The sequence below is a fragment of the Chelonia mydas genome, chromosome 2 (assembly GCF_015237465.2).
Source record: "Chelonia mydas isolate rCheMyd1 chromosome 2, rCheMyd1.pri.v2, whole genome shotgun sequence".
Lineage (NCBI taxonomy): Eukaryota > Metazoa > Chordata > Testudines > Cheloniidae > Chelonia > Chelonia mydas.
In genome coordinates this window covers 108,228,669-108,247,175 of record NC_057850.1, presented here as the reverse complement: position 1 = coordinate 108,247,175, position 18,507 = coordinate 108,228,669, and the positions used below count along the sequence as shown (strand labels likewise).

General features: G+C 40.6%; 1 protein-coding gene and 1 long non-coding RNA gene across 2 annotated transcripts in view; one reads left to right on the top strand and one right to left on the bottom strand.

Moving 5' to 3' along the window:
• The window catches only part of JARID2 (jumonji and AT-rich interaction domain containing 2), a 302,580-nt gene that overhangs the window by 249,964 nt on the left and 34,109 nt on the right, over nt 1-18,507 (bottom strand). The window lies entirely within an intron of this gene.
• LOC122464195 lies at nt 378-8,517 on the top strand. Its single transcript, XR_006288135.1, has 2 exons — nt 378-693; nt 7,016-8,517. It is a non-coding gene; the product is annotated as an uncharacterized LOC122464195 (long non-coding RNA).

The following is an 18,507-nucleotide window of genomic DNA, read 5'->3' as shown; positions in this document are numbered from 1 at the left end:
ACATTTGGGTGAGCAGGGAAGACTAATTCCAGAAACACGACGACTCTCTGTGGAAAGAAGAGTTCTACAAGAACGCATCCAGACAGACAAGCAGCAAAGAGTCCCCAGAGGTGGTCACAAGGTGAGAAGAAATGAATGACCATTTTGTTGTTCCCAGGTCTATCCCTCTCAACTGATGGATACTCAGTTGGGATTTGTCAAGCAGAACCAGCAGGCATGCTTTGTGTTCTGAGACTGGCCTGCAAGTGCTTTCTAGTTTTCACTCAGGCTAACGAAGCCCAAACAGGTATTTGCATGAAAGATTGAACTGACCAAGATTCATAAAGAACTAATGACAGAATAACTTGGCAAGAATATTTACCATATATACTCGTTCATAAGCCGAATTTGTTTAGTAAAAAAAGGGAAGCATCAGAGAAGGAGGTGGGCTTATGAATGGGTATAGAGAGTGGGAGAGGTGGGACACAGCCCCTTCCCCTCCCCCAAATAGAGAGGGCAAGGAGAGGCAGCACAGCCAGCAGAGCCAGAAGTGAAGAGGTGGGGCCAGAGTCTCTCCACTTCTGGCCACGCTGCTCTCCCCCCAGCCTCCGAAGCAGCTGCAGCAGCTCCGGGGCTGGCAGGCTGCGGCTGCACCGCCCGGCGTGCTGGAGCAGCTCCGGCCAGGCCAGAGACATCCTCCCTGGCCTGCCCTAGGTAAGGTAGGAAGGGATGGGATGGGGAGAGTGTGGGGGTCCCAGGCTAGGGGTGGGGTGGGGTGGGGTGGGGAGGGGTCATGTGGGGAGGTTCCGGGTTTGGTCATGTGGTGGAGGTGGCCACAGGGGTTACTCCCCTGACCCCCAGCTTCTCCCCCTGCAAATTTCCCCACCAGTTGCTGTCCCAGCCTGTCAGGGTAAGCCGCTGGCAGGCCAGGACATTTTGTTTACTTAGGTTTACCTCCATGCCTGCGGATGCTTGAGGTAAACAAACTGTCTCGGCCCGTCAGCAACTTATCCTGATGGGCTGGGATCCAAAGTTTGCCACCCCCTGAATTATAAGGTTGGCTTATGAATAGGCCATAAAAATTTGTCAATTTTTACTTATCCATCTTTGGGGGGGGGGGGGGGGGTTGGATTATAAATGAACCAGCTTATGATCAAGCAGATACGGTATATTAAACCTTTGTCTGAAGACTCCCATTTCAGCTTTTAATATCCTTTTTGAGTATTATGTGCACACTGTTGAAAATATTGCATCTGATGAGGATGACATTCTTGCGTACTGTAAACTAGAGTAGGAGGAATGTCACAATTTTAAGAATTCAAAAATACACAAAAAAAATTCAAGTTATAAAACAAATTCCACCTTGCAAAAAATTCAGCATTTATAAAGTGCTGTAAAGAACAGAGGGGAAATCCAGTTAGTAATCAGTCAACCCATCTGCTACTAGAATACCATAGGGCTACAGAATTTCAGTTGCATGTTTTGTTTTTTTAAATGCCCGCATTTTAAACCGGGAATTACCTGACCTTATAAATGAAGTTCTGAATAAGCCTCAAATGAAACACTCAGGAGAACTCGATACTATGTCGATGTCATTTACCTCATGGTAACTAACCACGAAGAGCTCTCCTGAGGTGCAGACGCAGTGAAGACCAAGCATTTAGTTTTACTGCGAGGCAAACAGTTCTATTCCCCCTCCCAGGGTTGATCTCAGTGAGTTTACCTCATGGTAAAACTAACTAAACTGGTTTTAGCTGTGTTTTTACCTCACAAAAAGCTCCACATGCATTAGTTACCCCAAGGTAAAAACATACCTACCTTTTTTAGCAGTGAAGACCAAGCCACAGTGCAATAATTTCTAAAAACCTAAAAAGTGCCCACAATCTTAATCTTCTCTCTCACTAGACATAACTATCCCTCAATCCTACCATACCCCCCAGAATTCTGCAATTCTCTCACTTATTTTAGCCCCATTTCATGCTATGCAAGTTCTTTGCCTCTAATCTCTCCAAGAAAGGGTGTGGGGAAAACACATAGGTTGCTATATGACAGGAACTTTTCCTCCCTCTCAAACCACTACCTAATGGTTTAGGGAAGGTGACATACAGGAGAGCGCACACAAGCAGGTAATTAAAATTCTGAAATTAAATGTCCAGGTTTTGAATTCTGACAAAACAAGGGACTAGGTTTTCATACAAATTCTGTCCCACTATTTGACCAGCTCTACTCTGGCACCCAGAGTGTCTCTCTTCAGACCCAATCCCTCAGTTTCTTCTCCTTTATCCTCTGCCTTGCTGTCCACAGGCTACCTTCCTTCAATTTTCACGTGCACCTTTGTTGCACCTAGCCAAAAAAGTATCTTTTAATCTAGGGGTGGGCAATCTACAGCCCGTGGGCCGGATCTGGCCCTCTAGCCGTTTCAATCCAGCCCTCAAGCTCCTTCTGGGGAGCGGGGTCTGGGGCTTGCCCCAGTCCAGTGCTCTAGCCGGGGAGCAGGGTTGGGGGCTGCTCCACAGGGCTCCCAGAAGCATCAGCATGGCCCCACTCCGGCTCCTATGCATAGGGGTAGGCAGGGGGCTCCGCTCTGCATGCTGCCCCTGACCCAAATGTTGCCCCCGCAGCTTCAACTGGCTGGGAACTGCGGCCTATGGGAGCTGCAGTTGTGGCACCTGCAGATGGGGCAGCACTCAGCCACCTGGCCGCAGTTCCACATAGGAGCCAGTGGGGGGCCTTGGCCACTGCTTCCGGGAGCCGCCTGAGGTACCCCTGAGCCACTCCCCATGCCCCAACCCCCTTCCCCAGCCCTGATTCCCTTCCTGCCCTCCAAACCCCTCAGTCCCAGCCCAGAGCACCCTCCTACACCCCAAACTCCTCATCCTCAGCCCCATCCCAGAGCCCTTCCCCCCGCAAGCTGGAGCCCTCACCCCCCCTGCCCCAGCCTAGAGCCCCCCTCCCACACCCTAAACTCCTCATTTCTGGCCCCACCCCAGAGCCCTCACCCCCTCCTGCACCCCAACCCCAATTTTGTGAACATTCATGGCCCGCTCTACAATTTCTATTCCCATATGTGGCCCTCGGGCCAAACAGTTTGCCCACCCCTGCTTTAATCCATACTTCACAATCCTGGTTCTCCTCCTCCCTTTTAACTCCTGGATTAAGCTGTTTGCTGTTTATCCTCTAATTATTTTTTTAAACCATTGGAAAGTGGATTTTATTCTCACTGCACTTAAACTATTTCTACCAAACTGACAATCTCCATCCACTTGATCAAGTTTAACCATCTTTGACACAAACACAACTGCTGTGGGCTCCGTGCTTATGGAGATTCACTGTGAGAGAGAGTTACAGAATATGGGATGTGGTGCAACTGAGGGGTAGTTACCTCTAGTAACACATAGCATGTGGATCAACCCAATTCCAATCCCCTGCCTCAAATCTTACAAAAATCACAAGGTCAACCTTATTTGATGCACAAGACTTCAGTTGCTATTTTGTCTTCTATGAAACCTTTTCCAGTTGGCTGAATAGCATTTCTTAACCTGCCAGTATTTTTTATTTAATAAGAATTATGTAAAATGGGCTCTTATAATAGAAATTTTTAAAGTGCAGAGGAGTCAGGAAGGTAACAGTAAGTATTTCTAAAGTATTTCTGGCCCACTACAATCATCAGATGCATTACAGTGGCGTTTTTCATTACAAGCTTAAAAGAAACTGCAACATGGTATACTACTCAGCTTACACTCAATGGGACATAGGTAAGGTTGCTCTAGAAGCAGTATTGCTGAATTCCGGATTCCTGACCAACTGAAAGTCAGAACTTTAATGTTGCATTAGTTGGGTTTTGGGGTTTTCCCTTTCCTATCCAAATTCACACACTAATGTTGTGTGGAAAAATACAGCCCTGAAGGACAAGTGACAAGAGCAAGATGAAGGCATTAATTTTAGATGGCTATTTGTACATATCACAGAAATAAGTTTTAATGGCACCAGTAGAGAAAATTTTATCAACTCTCATCCTTTAAATCATGATTCTTAACATGAGAAAACATAACACTTGATAATGATCCGTCCTATAAAGATTTAAATGAGAAATTTCTAACTACAAATGTAAACTCACAAAAGCCCAAAATGTCCACTGTGAAGTTCCTCTCACTTAATATCTCAATATCTTGTCAGACTCCTCAACAGGAGGGATTTACCAGCATTACAGTATATTTCTGTTCTTGCGCCTCACGACAAAAACACCCCATGCTTTTTATTTTTTTAAAAAGAAGGTAACATTCTGATTTGGGATAGCAAAATTAGAATTCAATGTTCAATCTATGTTTAAAGACTAGTCTAATACCAAACAAACACACACCCTAGTCCAGCCTTCAAGATTCATGTCACAGCTACAGCTCATGAGACAAGTCAGTTGATATTATCGATGTAAAGACTTCTACCCTGTTTTGTTTGTTACACTCCATCAAGGTTCCTTCCCCACTCTGAACTCTAGGGTACAGATGTGGGGACCTGCATGAAAGACCCCCTAAGCTTATTCTTACCAGCTTAGGTTAAACACTGCCACCACCAAAGTGTTACACGAAGAATAGGGGAAGTGCCCACTCGGAAACGTCTCCCCCCAAGCCCTACACCCCCTTTCCTGGGGAAGGCTTGATAAAAATCCTCACCAATTTGCATAGGTGAACACAGACCCAAACCCTTGGATCTTAAGAACAAGGAAAAAGCAATCAGATTCTTAAAAGAAGAATTTTAATTAAAGAAAAAGTAAAAGAATCACCTCTGTAAAATCAGGATGGTAAATACCTTACAGGGTAAATCAGATTCAAAACACAGAGAATCCCTCTAGGCAAAACCTTAAGTTACAAAAAGACACAAAACAGAAATATACATTCCATTCAGCACAACTTATTTTATCAGTCATTTAAACAAAACAGAATCTAACGCATATCTAACTAGATTGCTTACTAACTCTTTACAGGAGTTCTGACCTGCATTCCTGCTCTGGTCCTGGCAAAAGCATCACACAGACAGAGAGAACCCTTTTTTCCCCCACTCCCGATTTGAAAGTATCTTGTCTCCTCATTGGTCATTTTGGTCAGGTGCCAGCGAGGTTATCTTAGCTTCTTAACCCTTTACAGGTGAAAGGGTTTTTCCTCTGGCCAGGAGGGATTTAAAGGTGTTTACCCTTCCCTTTATATTTATGACACACACGCTACTTGCCCCGTTACTGTGAACGGTCCTTTAGCAATGAGTTTGTAGGCCTGGGTACCATCAATCTTTCTTCAAAACAGTCCCAAGCTGAGAATGTGGACGTTGTTATGTTAGTTACAGGAGGTACTGTCGGACTCCGATATGGTTATGGGATCCTGTATTAACACGAGCTTCAGGGAGGATTGATTCCACAGCACAAAAACAAACTGGCAGTGAGAACATGTGGCTGCTTAGTCTTTCAAACACTCCACTATTCCATAATTGGCTCATAAATTTCATTCATAACTTGAAATGAACTATCTGTATTTTCAAATGTTGTCATTACTCTCCTGTCTGTAAGCAGTTAAAAAGAACCTTGTGTTGTGACTGAATTAGTGGCATAGTTTATGGCTCACATGGAGCCAACTACAACCAGAACCTCTCCAAATAGGATTTTCAAACCCAGGATTCCTTGATCAATCATCAATTAATCAAAACTGTCAGAAGGTGAAGCCAGCCCTGGATTTAAGTCACTATAGTAAGCCATGCCCCTCCCATAAAAGCCTCCTCACACAAATTCTTGCTGAGCCGATTGAGAGCAGTTATCTCACAGGCATTGACTATACTACAGCAGTATCATTAAAAGGAATTCCATGACATGCCTTGTCTTCACAACACAGAATAACAGGTTTCGGAGTAACAGCCGTGTTAGTCTGTATTCGCAAAAAGAAAAGGAGGACTTGTGGCACCTTAGAGACTAACCAATTTATTTGAGCATGAGCTTTCGTGAGCTACAGCTCACTTCATCGGATGCAAGCATGCATCCGATGAAGTGAGCTGTAGCTCACGAAAGCTCATGCTCAAATAAATTGGTTAGTCTCTAAGGTGCCACAAGTCCTCCTTTTCTTCTTACAACACAGAATAGAAGCTTCAATATTAGAAAGAAAATAGAGCAGGGATGGAAGGAATGGGAAGCCAAAAAGATTGTGTATAGTCACACAGACAAATACATTTTTTAAAAAATTTAAGCTACATAGTTGATCTATTGACCAAATGGCAGATGCAGAAGGATAAAATGTTCCTAGAGGATTAGAATTTCTTTGCATTTCTTTTCGTGTTGTAACTGAATATTAGTAAAAAGCAACAAACACTCCCGACCACAGTTGTCAAATTCATTCCAAAGTGGGCACAGGGCAAATGTGTAAAAAAAGCAAACTGCATTTCAGAGCAAGGCTTCATATATATTTTTAAATGACATACTGGACATTCAAATTATTAATTTACTGTTCAAGAGTTTTAGACTAATTTAAACAACTAGTAAAATCCCCACCTAAGCAGCAGGTTTTACAAATTAAATTGACAAAGACATCAAAATCAAGATTTCACCTCTACACCCCCCTACCTACAGAGGAATGAAGGCATAGGGAGGAGGGAAAATAGTACAATCCACACACAATTATAGCACAGGTCAGAGAAAATCCAGTTTTGAAGACAACAAAGTATTTAAATATTTGTACACATACAGACCAACACACATGACGGACTAATAGTCTGTTAACAGGGACAAGGGTTTTTTTAAAAGTTTAGAGACACTTCAGATTTTAAAGGCCCTGAAGTAGCTTTCAGACAAGCTTCAGTTTCACCCTGAACCCGCAGAATTCCAGTTCAAGTTGGAAGCTCAAGAAGAAAGCCAGCCTAGTCACATCCAGTCATTTAATTCACGTGCTTCCTAAGAGAATAAGTAGTACATTTCTTACATATAAACTTGCTGTGGTTATGTGCTTGCCCACAGAGTCGGTACAGTTCAGGTTGAAAGCAGTTTTGTTGTTTTTATTCTTTCCAGCTTTAGGCCCAGGAAGCAACTTCAGGAGAAGAGATTACGATCCACTAAGCATACTTTTCAAGAAAATACCTACAGCTATTTTGTCCCACTAGAAGATAAACCAAGCAAACAGAAGGCTATCCAACAGAAAGTTGTTTTTGTTTTGGGGTTGTTTGTTGTTTTTTTGGATGGGGGTGGGGGGAGGTGCTTCAAGGGAAAAAGAGTGACTTTGCTAACCAGCATTGGAGAAGGCCAAACTGTGTAACAAATTGAGCTCTAGTACAGTGGCTCTCAACCTTTCCACACTACTGTACCCTTTTCAGATTTGTCTTGCGTACCCCCAAGTTTCACATAATTTAAAAACTACTTGCTTACAAAATCAGACATAAAAATACAGAAGTGTCACAGCACACTATTACTGACAAATTGCTTACTTTCTCATTTTTACCATATAGATATAAAATAAATCAGTTGAAATATAAAATATTGTACTTACATTTAAGAGTGTATAGCATATACAGCAGTATAAACAAGTCATTGTCTGTATCAAATTTCAATTTGTACTGACTTCACTGGTACTTTTTATGTAGCCTGTTGTAAAACTAGGCAAATATCTAGATGAGCTGATGTACCTCCTGGAAGACTTCTACGTACCTCGGTTGAGAACCACTGCTTTCGTGTGAACAACGTAGGACAGCTTTTTTTTTTTTTTTTTTTTTTAAACAACAACATCTCTTACTCAATGAGGTAATGGCATTTTAGCTTCTTCTAAGAACAGCCTCCTAACAGGCTTGTAAAATGCATCCAATCCACACACAAAAGGGCTCCAAGCTATATGGGTGCATGCCAAACTCCATTTAGTTGCCAGTGTGCATGGAGGTCACTTGTGTAATAGCACTAATGGTTCAAACAGTCCTTCCACTATTCTCCAACCCTGCACAGGTGGCCTTTCAGAATCTCCCAGAGTCAGTCTGGGACCTGTTCTCAAAACTGTGGGATAAGCCTTCAGAAGGAAACACAGCTAAGGATTTGTCTACACAGCAGGGTAATGTGCACTGTGGGCGTACAATTTCCACAGCGCACGAACATGTTGGACATTAATTGGGCCACGTAGATCCTTCTGGTGCACACTGAAGGTTTCCTAATGCATTTTAATGTAATGCTTTACTACTCCTTTGGGGTTGTGTGTTATGGGGATTGGTTTCGCTTTTTGACATGAAATTGTGGGAACAGAGTCAAACACATTCAGCTGCTAAACTGCAGACGTTCCATTTTATGCACAAGAGCAGGAGCCTTTTGAGGACATCATCAAAAGTATATTACTTATGGAGGATTAGGGTTCCATGAATAACCTCATCTGCTCCAACAGACAAATCAGCTTATGGAGTTTGGTTGTATCTTTTACTTAAGCAGGAAAAGGACATTTTGACATTTTAAGTACTAGTTAAAAAAAAAAAAAAGTGTTTTATTAGTTGTTCTTTCAAATAATCTTACTATTAATTGTTTAGAAATACAAGAGTGCCCAAAATATGCCAGATGCTTTCCAAACAAAGGAGGAAGAGAATCTCTGTCTTGAAGAGATTAAAATCTAAGACGACAAAGATAGAGGAAAGGTGGGAGACTGCAATACTGCATACAAGCAAAGTTATTCTAGTGATGACAATCGAATATAGTGGGTTTTTTGGGTTTTTTTTTAAGTTAAATAAAACTATTGCAAATAGTTTCTGTGCCTGAGTTTATTTTTCTTTTATTAAAATCCAAATTATTCCCACATATCATTCTAATTGGCCATGTGATCCCCCAACCCATTACTTCCTGCTTGCCAGCCTATGTTAATTTACCTTGGTAATTTACTCTTTACCTTGCCACGGGGATAGGGCTCAGCGAGGGAAGATAAACATTGCAGTAAATTTCACACAAAACTTTAAAGGTTAAGTGTCCGAAGTTACTCTGCTGGTCCAGACTGTAGTCATTAAACTGTTCTCCCAATAGACTTTCAGATGATATTTGCAAGTACTTTGGAATAGATGGGGGAGAAATGGGACATGATCAGCAATCTCTAATCAAAAAGATACCTAGTACAAGCTCATTTGGAATGCTGAAGGTTTGAGGTAAGAAGGTGTGTGCACATGTAGTGAAGCTTGCTCAACACCTGGCTACAATAAATTTGCCTCAAGCCATTCTCTACAAGTCTTTTCCCTTCATAAGTATTAGATTCACTCACACTTTTACTCACTCATGCTTCCCCCAAAAAACAACCCCACCTAACAAAAATCAAAAGCCAGACTGATGTGGCTTTGCCATGTTGGGTATGTATTCCAAAAATAGAAATTAAACCCTCAGAAGACCAAAGGCCCCCTATGTGTTCTGGCTAGGGGGAAAGAACACAATAATGGTTAGATGATAGCACTCATTTTTCATCACCAAACCCTATTACTTAAGCATGGAACAGTCTTTTTATAAAGAACAACCTTAGTGATCACTAAATACACCTTTAGTGTTTAATAAAAATGAAAACTAAGTGCAAAGAATTAGCTGAAAATAGCTGTACAGCTAGCCACCTTCAGCAGATTCACAACTCATCTTTCTGTAGCCACTTCCTCTTGATTGCACCATCTTCATTTAATGCCAAAACCAAAAAAGCTTTGCTTCTATTTAGGGGATGGATGGTAATTTGTCCTTTGTATTACAAGATAAACTTCCATTGGAAGGTACTCACTGTTTTTAGTTCCTTAGGGCTATTATATTCACCCTTTGCTTTAACTACTTTTCTCTGTAGACTGGATTTATGGAGTATGATACTCAGCAACATTTACTCCCAAAGAATTTTACATCTAGGATTTGTTTACATTTCATTGGAGAAAAAACATGGTTACAAATAGGAAGGAAATAAATACATACATACAATTTTTGACCCAGATTACTGTATTTGGAAGCAGGTTTTTCTTTTAGCAAATTATGGTTTAAAAACTTTCATAACTGAAGTTTTAAGTTAAAGGTGGTGTGAAGGAAGTCACTGTAAAACAGCCTCTTTTGCCCAAAGCTAGTTTTACAAAATCGACTATTTCCCCAACTTCTGCTTACGGAGGTTTTATTCTGGCAAGCTCTAAAGTCTTTTTAAAAGCAGATCTTAGATCAGCAAGGAAACACACTCAGCAGGGCTAGACAACAATGGAAAGATTTTATTAAGCTAGAACACTCACAGAAGGAAAGATCCTGCCTTACTCATGCGACCTGGAAAGAAATGTACACTCAGAACCCCCAGGAAGGTCACAAAGGGGTCAGACTCTACTCGGGAGATAGCCAACCCAAAAAGCGTTACAACAGACTTTCACTACAACTTCTCCTTTACAACTCCTGCTAGACTGTAAGTTTCCTAGTTTGCTGATTTTCCACTACTATTTAATTGTATGCACTGCATCCCCAATTCCACAAATTAGAAGTCACCAATAGTCATTACTATCAGCTAACAGATCAACCATTTGTGGTACACACAAGAGGACATTTTTAAAAACAGGAATATGCAACCCATTTAAGCTATGTTTGTCAAGTGATGAACTAAGCAGCTATCTTCAAAGGGCAGATCCTATTCTAAACAGTAGAGGAGATTTGAACTTTGACTTAATATTCCTCAAAACACAATACAATACAGTAGTTGAAAATCGTCCAACCAGACTCTTGCAATGATCTGGAGGAAGGCTAAAGTCAATGCGGTTCAAATGCAGTCCAATTTAATCTAACTTAAAAAAAAGAAATCCAGAAACATCACTCTCACCATAGTCTGATAATGTGCAGAATTAGGTTAGAAGGGCAATTTTTGGGTGAAATGTTGTTGAAATAACTTTGCAGGTCTCTGATAGTTGTGGTCAGGGGAAAATTAAATATTCAGTCATACTTTTCAGCACAAGAAGGCTCAGAGAGGGACAGTCAGGCCAAACATTGCCCCAGATTCACATTGTGAGAGAATATGCCTTTGTATAACCCCAAGCAAATAGCCATGTTCCAAATGTTATCAGCTCTTGTGACTTTGAGAGTCATGATATTTGTGTTTTCTTTAAAGCCTCAGTTCCTAGAGTCCTGTAAATACATGAGAACCTCTTCTGTTTAAAATATCTGATACGTGCATACAGATAAACATGTATGTTTCTAGCCCTCATGGCTGCTTGAAAAGCTTGAAAACATGACCCGAATGTACCCAAAGCCTCAAAAGTCAGAAAGTAAATATGAAGAACTTCAAAATCATGGATTTTTAAAACCAAATCTTATAATTATTTGGAGGCTGCCTTTTAAAAAAGTATATTTGGAATGGACAATGCTGATGTTCCCATGATGATCAGAATGGGGATCAGGGAAGAGGATTTGCCCTGCTTCTGTTGAAGTTTACCAAAAAAAAAAAAAAAAAAAAAAACACCCTGTGCTGTTTGCAATGCAAATAATACAGCATTGCGTTTGTGTACAAAAACCTGAAGAAGACTAGAAACACAGGTGCAACTAATCTGTCCATCATTGTTGTCCAAGCTCAGCAAAACAATCATAAAAGGATGAGAAGTTAGATTTCTAACATTTTTCTTTTAATAATCTTTGGTCTTGTTTGTACCACAAATGATTTATTTTAGCCTAACAGGGTCCACCTTTCATTCCATATGCTGTCCAACATTGCTCCTCCTCCCAAAACCAGTTCCAGTGCACAGGTTCATTGGTGCACGCTGCTCAGAGAGAGGTGCACTGCAGAGTATAATGGCCGCTATTTTTAGTGATACAGTCCCTTTTACAAAAAAGGGTTTAACTACTTGCATTCCAAAGCAAATACAAATACCACAAAACAAGTCAATTTTTAGTTCCAGCAGAACCAAGCTCCAATTCTAGAAACAGACTTAAGGAAGATAAAATTCACAGGAAGGCATTTGCAGCAGATGGAGGACCCGATTCTCCTTTCCTTGCACCCTTAGTCATCATTTACACCCACTTTGCACAGGTGAAAATGATCACACCAGGTGAAAAGGAGTGGAGAATCAGACCCTAACCCAAGAAACTGGACAGAGGGTCTCTTATCCCTCCGAGAGAGGCCACAAGGCAGGATGCTATTTCATTACACAACTCAAGAAAGTGATTCTCTCGTTTAATTTTTTCATGAGACATTTAAAAAAAAAATAGCTGAGCAACAAGACTATGCAAATATTTCTAGCTTCTGAAGAGATCAGGCCAACCTCCTCCCTGGTGGTTTGCATGTTGTCATCAGAATTGCTTGATGTTTATATAGCCTTATAGCTTAAATATGTTTTACATGTCTTTCGAGGTACAGAGCACATATTTATGAGTTGCAGTGATTGCTTTTTCATAAGTGGTGTATAGACATGTGGAAAACAGAGGTTCCCAAGACTAATACTGTCTCCAACCAAAATTCTTAAAGAGAGGCAGAAGACCAAACTAACAGACACAGAATGGGCATGCTTTACTGGGAAGGAGCATATAAATTAACCAACACTACAGAAGAGAAAACCCAACTATTAATCCTCTCTGCTACACTTAATTGATTTTTAAACAGTAAAATTTTACTGATGCTAAGCTAAAAGTTTTGGTAAATTTAATTTATATATTATCCTTCATCATAAATGATCCCAAAAGTGCTTCGTAAACTTTTTTACACACCCATTAATCACTCAGATCTCTACAATGTAGCAGCTTTTTAGCTGCATAGTGATACTACTTGATATGTTAAGGACTGAAAGTGAAGAATATCATGAGGCAGACCCTCAGAGGATGTAATTTGGAATGTCAGTGTTAGAGTCCAAATGCCAATTTACACTGGCTGAGGATCTGGCCCTAAAACAAACTGAAATTAGAGAAAACTTACTTACCTAAGTGTAATTACCGGAACTGGTAATTACAAGACCACCAGGTTTAAAAAAAGTCCTATTTTTACAAAAAGCTTTCTTTAAAAGGACCACGGCCAATTTTTTCAAATGTGGACACCTAAAATTGTGCTCCTAAATCCATATTTAGACACCTGAACTAGGGTTTTCATTTTCAAAGGCATACCCGCTACTCTAGTATATGCATCAAATATGTCTTCATCCTCACTCCTGCCACACAGTGTGAAAGAGGGAATTCAAAAGTGTGTTTCTATGTCTGGGGTTCCAATCTAATTAAATGAGTATAGTTAATTGGATTGTTAACTAAAACCAACTATAATTCTTACCCTAAGATCAAGCAGTTGCTTTTCTATTTTCTCTTCTCCATCTCCTCTCTGCTCCCAGATCTGAAACATTTTCAGGTTACTCTCTTCCTTTCTCCCTACACCAAAATCCCTCCAACACCCAACTTAGCCACAATGAGCTGCGAAAATGATACTGGAACAGGATTGTCAGAATTTGTCAAGCCACTCACTCTAATCACTGTTTTAAATTGGCTAAAGAGGAGGGGAACAGGAATAGAGCTGATGTTTTAAGGTAGGGGCTGGTAGCCTTAAAAAAAACAAAAAACAAAAACAAATACAAAAAAACAACCTACCATCCTCAGCAGTAAGAATTTCCCTCTAAAATCCTGGAATTCCTTTTATTTAGTGAAGAGATATTTCTCCCTCCAATTTCAAAACTGACAAAGGGAATTAGATATTTTAAACTTATGCATGCACGTTCACACATTTTGGATTGAAGCATCTTCATTAATTCAGTTGCCCAATATATATCAGAAGCTTCCTAGTAACAGTTTCCATATTTATATTTTTTTTTTAAAAAAAAGTGGAGCCTCCAAGCCATAAATTCAGACATTCTGAATTCATGCCTGCAAATCCAGAAGTAAATCCAGATGTGAAATATCAGCGAGGCAGATACTAATGCCAGCACATTCTTCACACCAAATAATATGCATTAAACTGATACCTTACCACAATATTAGCAGGTCCCATATACAACTGCAAAATCCTTCTGCTCAGGCACCAATATCTACACCACTGACAAACTGACTAGAAATCGGATTGCCACAAGAGTGTTTGATGAAGCCTCGATAGTTTCTACCAGCTCAGTTGTGCTCACTGTTTTTTAATATTAGTAGGGGAGAGGAAAACTGGGGGAAGCTGAAGTGTTTTGGAACTGGAGGTAGAAAGAGAGAAATTAAAGTTCTCATCTTGGCCCTGCTTTAGTTTAACTCAAAACAAAATTAGGGAAACACTATATTACCACAACGGATACTGAGCCAACATTTTCTCTGGCAGACTATAGTCAGAATCACTGAAGTCCCCCGCCCCCCACTTCTCTTTAATGCTATTAAAGTTCTGCAACATGAACAACCGTATGTTTGTGCTCACTTCATTCTTCCTTGCAACGTAAAACTTTACACACTGTACTAGAGAAAGTAATACATACACATTTGAGGGAGCAGCACTGCAAAAGACACATTCCAGTTTATTCCCCCTAGTCACTCAATCCAGCATTTTGAGGTTAAACTAGAGAAAAATACCAGTGATGGTTCTACTTATCAGCCATTAAGTGGTGTTTTGATCCAGGAGTACAGCTTGCACCCCCAATACGGAGAACTATGCCGAGGAGCAACAAGTCATACTTACACTACTTTGGACACATGTAGGTGGACCCAGGTTCAGGGGAAGAGCATGCTAAAAATAGTAGTGTGGCCATGACAGCACAGGCGGTGGCTTAGGATAGCTGCTTGAGTATGCACCCATGGGTCGAGCAGGAGTTTACTCAGATGACTAGCCCAAGCCACAATCTATTCTACCTCAGCTACGCTGCTATTTTTAGTGCACTAACTCAAGCAGAGCTAGTGCTTGAATGCCTATGTGAGCTTTAAGAACGAGAAGTACTTGTGGCACGTTAGAGACTAACAATTTTATTTGAGCATAAGCTTTTGTGGGCTAAAGCCCACTTCATCAGATGCATGCAATGGAAAATACAGTAGGAAGATGTATATATATATATATACACACACACACAATGAAAAAGTGGGGGTTGCCATACCAACTCTTAACGAGACCAATCGATTAAGGTGGGCTATCATCAGCAAGAGAAAAAAAAACTTTTGTAGTGATAATCAGGATGGCCCATTTCAAACAGTTGACAAGAAGGTGTGAGTAACAGTAGGGGGAAAATTAGCATGAGGAAATAGTTTTTAGTTAGTGTAATGACTCCTCCACTCCCAGTCTTTATTCAAGCCTAATTTAATGGTGTCCAGTTTGCAAATTAATTCCAATTCAGCAGTCTCTCATTGGAGTCTGTTTTTGAAGTTTTTTTGCTGAAGAATTGCCACTTTTAGGTCTGTAATTGAGTGTCCAGGAAGGTTGAAGTGTTCTCCGACTGGTTTTTGAATGTTGCAATTCTTGACATCTGATTTGTGTCAATTTATTCTTTTGCGTAGAGACTGTCCAGTTTGGCCAATGTACATGGCAGAGCTGTGAATCACACCTCCCAGCAGCTGTCTAGACATACTCTTGGAATATGCTGTGAAACTAACATAAATGGAGTCACACATGCAATCACTTTCTAATAGAAGACACTGCCTTAATTACAAATACAGGTAATTCTGTCTAATGGATTTAGCACACAGCCAAGAACTCCCACGGTCTAATTTGTCTCTGCTATATAGTTACTTTGAGATCTAGGGCAACCCATTTACGCTTGGTCTCTAATTTTCCAGGTCCATCAGTAACATAGCAAAGTAGGCATTAAGAAGCTTTGTTGATACATACAAGTCACTTTGAAGCTACAGCATTCTATAAGGAATGAATACCAAAGAAGTGGTTTACCTCTCTACCAAGTCAAGTTCTGAAAGATTATGTCCTGTCAAGAGTCATTCTGCTACCATACAGAGGCCCAATGGCTGAGACAGAGGAGAACTGATCTGGATATAGGAGTAATTCTAGGATTGCCACCGCTGCTTTTCTAATATTTCCATACTTGAGATTATTGCTCTTCTATTGGCACCTGATGGAAGGCTATTGTGCATATAGATCATGTCTGCAGATTCAGGAAGGCACCAATCCACTCGTTTGCACTTGGCTCATTTTTCCAACTATATGGGTTAGAAACAGGTGGTTTTTTTTAAAACTCCGATTCCAGAACTCCTACAGCACATTCTGAAGCCACAGAAGCATGGGATGTGCAAGGTCCGGGGTCTACTGATGTGATATATGCCATCATGTGCCAGCAATGCCCCTCTGCCATGTACACTGGCCAAACCGGACAGTCAAAACGTAAAAAAATGAATGGACACAAATCAGACGTCAAGAATTATAACATTCAAAAACAAGTCGGAGAACACTTCAATCTCTCTGGTCACTCGATTACAGACCTAAAAATCGCAATATTACAACAACAAAAACTTCAAAAACAGACTCCAATGAGAGACTGCTGAATTGGAATTAATTTGCAAACTGGACACCATTAAAGTAGGCTTGAATAAAGACAGAGTGGATGGGTCATTACACAAAGTAAAACTATTTCCCCATGCTTATTTCCCCCCCCGCCCCCCGCCACTGTTACTCTCACCTTCTTGTCAACTGTTGGAAATGGGCCATCCCGATTACTACAACAAAAGGTTTTTTCTCCTGCTGATAATAGCTCACCTTAATTGATCACTCTCCTTATAGTGTGTATGGCAACACCCATTTTTTCCATGTTCTCTGTGTATATACGTATATATCTTCGTACTGTATTTTCCACTGCATGCATCCGATGAAGTGGGTTTTAGCCCATGAAAGCTTATGCTCAAATAAATTTGTTAGACTCTAAGGTGCCACAAGTCCTCCTTTTCTTTTTGCTGATACAGACTAACACGGCTGCTACTCTGAAACCTATCTTTGCAGAAACATTCTGAATGGATACGTGTGGAGAAAGACTTCATTTGTTAAGGCCTGAGAAAAGGACGTTACAAAAACTGAGACTCAGTTAGATGAGAGCTTAGAGAAGAAAGCTGTGTGGATGGATAAGATAGGCCATATTTACAGAGATTTCACATTGAAAGAATTGGGAAGACTTAGACGTAGCCCAGATTGCAAGATTCTTTTCCTAGCCCATCCCTTTGATTATGTCACCCTCTCTTTGAATCCTTCCATTGTCTCATTGGTTCCTTGTGCTCCCGTGTTTATACCCAATTGTCATCTCTTGCCTTATACTTAGATTTTAAGCTCTTTGAGGGGGGGGGCCATCTTATTGTTCTCTGTTTGTACAGCACCTAGCACAATGGGATCCTGATCCATGACTAGGGGTCCTACTGCAGTAATAGTAATATGACACAAGATTAAACCAATAGTGTACTCTTTTCTTGGAAGGGGAAAAAGAAAAATTCAGTCCAGTTTATCTTTGTTTCTCAATGTCTCACCACGTTAATGAAAAAGGAGTAATTTAAACTAGCCCTCTGGGTCGCAATCATAGCCATCAGCTTCAATGGCAACTACTTACATTCAATTAATGGGGTTATTAGGCTTTTGGTGTTTAAGTCCACATTTTGCTAAAGTTTCCGGATTAGACGTGTTAGTTTTAAATTTTGAAAACTGAGCATGTGGGAACACAAATCTTAAAGGAAGGCAAATGGATTATTTCAATAATCTTTAAATCAATACAATCTTAGAAATTTACCAGGCACCTCTAATGCCTTTACGATCTAGAAAAGGTATTTGTCATTAACAAATGAAGCACTTAAACCTGAGAAGTTACCTTATCACAATAAATGAGGGGGGATGTTTGGGGCCTGTTTATACAGCAGAGTTGTACTGATAACATGTATTAACTTTAAAACAGATCTAGTTAAACCCCTACAAGAGGCAGAGTGGATGCTCTTATTCTGGCATAAACTTGGCTTACTTTGGTTTATCTTAAATTGATTAGCAACAAGTTTAACTAGACTTAAATAAGCCACTCTTAGGCCATGTCTGCACTACGGGTGGTACAAAAGCACAGCTATGGTGCTATAGCACTGCAGCAGACATGCTTCGTACAGCAACGGAAGGGGTTTTTCAGTCACTGAAGGAGCTCCACCTCCCCACACATCAGTAGCTAGGCTGACAGAAGCATTCTTCCATCGACCTAGCCATGTCTACATCAGGAATTAGGTCGGCATAGCTACAGTGCTCAGGAATGTGTACTTTTCACACCCCCATGTGCCAAAACTAAGCTGATCTACATTTCAAATGTAGACCAGGCCTTATACCAAAAGAAGACTGTTCATACAGCATTTTGCTAAGTTCTACCAGTGCAACTTTCTCAGGTAGACCAGCCTGGTAGTGTAACTGACAGATATTACTCTTGTACAGATCGCCCTAGTATAGATGGGCCATTAGCACAGATCTTGAGCTTTCCATTTGTAAAATAAGAGGCTCTTTCTTCACACCTTTAAAAAAACAAACCATCTATCAAGACCAACTACTGTCATCCCATTCTGACAGACTAACACCACAAGGAGATGAAGTAGTGTTATATTAGCTGTTGCCAGTGGTAGAAAAGCCTATGTACTTGAAAATGTTTCCCTTCCTTTGTGCCCTGACGTAGTTACCAAATCATTTT